Source organism: Magnolia sinica, chromosome 7, assembly GCF_029962835.1.
Source record: "Magnolia sinica isolate HGM2019 chromosome 7, MsV1, whole genome shotgun sequence".
Classification (NCBI taxonomy): domain Eukaryota; kingdom Viridiplantae; phylum Streptophyta; class Magnoliopsida; order Magnoliales; family Magnoliaceae; genus Magnolia; species Magnolia sinica.
In genome coordinates this window covers 58490863-58496196 of record NC_080579.1, presented here as the reverse complement: position 1 = coordinate 58496196, position 5334 = coordinate 58490863, and positions in this window count along the sequence as shown.

Here is a 5334-nt window from a genome sequence, read left to right as displayed (position 1 = left end):
AGTGCCAAACATCTTCAATCATAACAGATATTCATACTAATAATTTAGAACAGTAATGGATCAACAATTTTAATCATACAATATGTGAGCATTTGATGAATATCAACTTAACATGGATTTACACATAAGTAGTGCTTGAATTTAAACAACAAAGAATGTAAATTGCATGTAGGAAATCATACACACCAATAGGATAGTTGAGAATCTCTTCTCAACGTCCGTAAACAGGATAATATATTACACACTTGATCATTTAGACACTTCTACAAACACTTAGACTACGTATTCCAACATACATGACGTATGTTGGTGATAACACACATTTGGACAATTCCTTTTGCCAAGGAGTTGACACACATACAACTAGCACAAATACACGATAATTAATCATGGCAAACACATGTTCATATTTCATACGTATACGATACTTTCTACATATACATAGAATACACAAATCTCAATATAGCTCATATATATCAGGAACGTAAAATGAACATCGCATTTGGCATGTGAAATTACACCCACAACAATAATAAACTATTAACCGACATTGAAAGCCTTGAAAACCATAACCTATACGAATATAGTCCGCACCTTAAACCAGAAAAAAATGCAATAGATCTGATTCAAACGATAAGTCTTCGTCAACGGCGACTAGAAAACCTAAGGTATGAATAAAATGAACTACATCAACACTTAGACTATTTTAAGCTCTAAAATAGACTAGGGTTTGATTGACTTACCCAAGAATGAACTTAAAATTGCTGGAATAACGATTCAGAAGTGATGGTTTAGAGACACAGAGTAACAGGAAGATTCTCAAGATGATTCACCAACTTCTTTCTCACTTTCTCTCTCTTTTCCTCTCTCTCCTTTAGCTAGGGTTAGAAAATTCGTATGGAATTGAGACTAAGGGTTTTAAGGTCTTTATATAGGTCTAAAATTGATGAAAACAGCCCCAGGGCTAAGGTATACTTAGGTTATAACCAAATCGGGTTTATTTCTATCCAACCGAGCACTTCTAATGGTCCTTTTTCCACGTGTGGTCAGACTTAAGCTCACTGACCATGGATCTAGGTCAGGCTGAGTTTTCGTACCGATCAGATTTATAGATCAGCCGTGGCAGACCAATCTCAATTCAACGGTCACCGAAACTCGATCAGGTCCACCGGCACGATGACATGCCTGAGCCATCTTCCCTGATCCGAGGGTAAATATGGGTCAGAATCCAACGGTCAGATTGCTTAAAATCGTCATGCAAGCGACACGACTCAGATTTCATAAATTCATATTTAATTTCTCACCTTTCTCACACTCTTTACTCCGGACTCAAGCAAATCATCTCAGGACATCATCTGGTCTTGATTTTTGAGGTGATGGTTAAACCCAACAAGGTGATCATCATTGTCTAAGATTATCGCTATCGGACTTTCGACGCGCGATCCAGGTCCGATACAAAGTTTCCAAGTACTCTCGAGAGCATCTGGATTTAGCGTTGAATCCTAGATTTCAGGGTAACATAGTGCTAACGATTCTGCAGGTTTTGAGTCTTGCAGATCAAATTCAAAGTGATTGGTGTTAATTTCACAAGCAATTGAGTTTAGCGCTAATTAACCCACATTTAACTTCTAAGGAATTTGAGGTAATACTCGGGTCTTTGCACGAAATTTTTCAGGTCATTACAGTTAAGGTTTACGTTTAGGTTATAGGTTTAGGTTAAGGTTTAGGTTTAGGTTATAGGTTATATGTTATAGGTTATAACTTTTGGGAATTGAGAATAGGTTAAGTTTTAGGTTTAGGAAATTGGGTCTGGCTTCGAGATTGCGCTTAAGTTTGGGTTTTCAAGTTTAGTTTTAGGTTTAGGTTTAGGTTAGGGATTTAAGATTAGGATTAGGTGTAGGTTTAGGTTTAGGGATTTAAGAATATATGTCATGCCCCGAACTCAGAAACCGGGCTCACAAAATTCCCGATCGCCGAATCCGGCGCCGATAGCCTCCGTAGAACCCCATTATCGGATCCCGGCACCCATTCACCAGATTTTGATCCTGGGATACTACAAGGAGGATTTATAATCATCAGTCTGAATCATAATGAGCATAACAAAAAGCATAACCCACAAACAATAACCACAAGAACACCACCATAAAATCCACTATGATCAAAAACTTTTTAGTACAATGCGGCTGAAAAGGAAAATACAATGTAATAAAAGAAACAAAACTCCAGAGGCTCGGCTGCACGCTCCAACTACAGCGAGACTATGGCTGCGACTGCGTCCTGGCGTCACCTGCATGCATCAATCGTGCATAAGCTTATGGAAAGCTTAGAGGGTGGTGTAAGTGTGTGTACAATATAAGCGTGCTCAAAATGCAAGGTCAGAGTGATGCAGAATCATGGTGATGAGCACATGAATGCAATCAGCCGTTCCAAGGCTATGCGGTGCAAGATATAAATGCTATCGGCCATAACACGGCCATGCGATGCAAGATGCAACTCAAGCATGCCAATCCTCAACATGTATCAGTACAGTTCTCATTCTGGATAATCTCCGGGGTTCAATACACTCCAAATGGCACTGTCGCTCTCCTAGCCGCACAGTCCAAGTGAGCGTAAGAAACCTCACTATTCGCCTGGTCAATAGTCTGTCAATACCTATCCGGCACGTCGATAGCGGACCCATTCGCGAGCTGGTTAAACTCAGCCTAGTATTGCCCCCTACCCTCAGGCGAGTAAGGCCACACTCCTTTCCAACCGACCATGACACAGTGGGAGACGGGGCCTCCTGGTATTCGGCCCTCATGCGCTCGTATATCCACTCGGTCTCGACGTTGGAGTCATCCTCTGGTACCATCGGGTTTAGGGATTTTCACCCAGGGATGTCTATGGCGCCCGTATGCTAGAACCAAATATTTTCGGTATCCAACCCAGCCATCCACGATGTGTCTATGGAGGCTATGGCCCTGATGTCGCTAGGGCATACAGTAACTACAATAACACAAATGTAAGTGCATGAGTCACACTATCAGTCATGCAACAGTCCTGTATATACCATGCACTTATATGAAGCAACTCTGCCCATCAGGGAGCCCATAAACAGTTTATCCAAAGGTATATGCTATGATCGGTCACCCTCACATCAGGCATACATATGGTGCGAATGATCATGAATCACGGATCTATACTAAACATGTATAAAGAGATGGGCTCTAGATATAATGGAGATGGCCCTAGGCGGCCTTCTTACCATAATTTTGGGCCTATCAGTGGGCCTTAGGGAGAGTTATAATGCGGACATTTAACCAACATTATCCATTCAATGTGAACATCAAACCAACATTGCTCCCAAGGAATGGCCTTCCATGAATCACATATTGTAATGGGCCTTTTGTACATCTAATTGGGCCTTGACCCAAGGACCCAAATACATCAAATGGGCTACATAACATGAGCCCCATAACTATATCGAGGTGGGCCTCAATGGGCCTCATAATATGGGCCTAATACAAATCAAGGTGGGCCTCAACAAGGACCACTAATGCATGAAGATGGGCCTCATAATGGACCTTAAATTATCTCCACAATAGTTGGACAGTGGGATGAAACACATACATTATGATGGAGCCCACACTAATAGAGGGTATGGTTTACAATACTTACATAAGTGGGGCCCACCAAAATGCTCATATTTTATTCCCCATCCAACCCATTGATAAGGTCATTCAGACCGGGGTCCACAGTAGTGTTTATTTTCCAAACCACCTAGGGCCCATCATAATGTTTAGTTTCCAACCAACTGTTCATATGGTCATGTGGACCAGGGTAGGGCCCACTACAATATTTGTTTATCACCCAATCTATTCATAAGGTCACGTGGGCCTGGATAGGGCCCACTGTGCTATTCTTTTGACATACAAACTATTCATAAGGTGATATGGGCCTGGATAGGGCCCACTGAAATATTTATTTCCCATACATCCTATTGATGGGGTTGCGTGGGCCAAGGGCCCACTGAAATGTTTATTTTTCATACAACTTGATCACACAGGGCCACGAGGTGGAGGGGCCCACCGTAATGTTATATTTCTTTTTTATTTTTTTTGTACACCCGGTTTGGACGAGGCCCCACAGTAATGTTTATTTTTCATTAAGGTTGATGAGGCCACCCAACCTAGGGCCCACTGTGATGTGGTACACAGATCCAGCCCGCCCATTAGGTGAGTCCCACCTAGTTGACCGTTCAAACCAAGTTTTAGCAACGTTCAAAACTCAGATAGGCCCCACCAAGTGATTTTATATATTTAGGCATGTCTTCACATGATTTTAAATGGTGTGGTCCATATGAGTTCCGTATAAGACTGATTTTTGGAGTAGACGGCCAGTCCGTCGGTACCCAGCAAATGCACGGTGTTGATGGTCAAAAGGAACCAAGGTGGGGCCCACAACTGGGCCGTGAGCCAGCCGTCCGTCCGTTCGTCCATCGTTGGGCGCAGGCAGCGCCCGTGGCGCTGCTGCTGCTTCTTTTTTTTTTTTTTTTTTTTTTTAAATGATTTTCTGTGGTTTTCCACAAACGGGGCCCACATCAGCCAGATCCATACCAGCCATTGGATTCCTTGGTCCAAGACCGACCAAAGGAGTCCAATATTCGCCATATTTTTGGCAATTAGAAGGGTCACGGTGGATTTTAAGGGTAGTACCACTAGTTCCCATGGTATGGCCCGCCAGAAAATGGGATCAGCCTCATTTTTCAGTTCAACGTCTAAAATGATCTGAGGAGCAGGATGGACGGCTTGGATTGTGTCTACACATCAAGGTAGGGCTTGCATGAGAGGCCCACACTCCTTTCTTCTTTTTTTTTATAAAGTACACACACATGCCAGTGAACACTTCACTGTTTGCAACGTCCAGCGTCCAGGGACGCTGGACGACTTATATATTCACAACATTGTGGTGGGTCCCACGTGGATGTGGCCCACTAATATACATATGGATATAATATTTATCTTATATTATATATATATATATACATATTATATTATATATTATATACATATATTATATAAAATATAACATACATATATATATATATATACATATAAAAGATGCATTGGGCCCATCCAAACAGTGGATGGTGTGGATCATCACCTGCAATAGGGTGGACCACACCGTCTGATGCCAATGGATGGGGTAGATATAACACATATTGGTGAGATCCACACCATCGCAACAGGAGAGAGAGAGAGAGAGAGAGAGAGAGAGAGAGAAACTAGAGAGGGAGAAATATACGGTGAGATAGAGAGGAGGGACCCCGCCATTATGGGCCCTCCATTGATACAT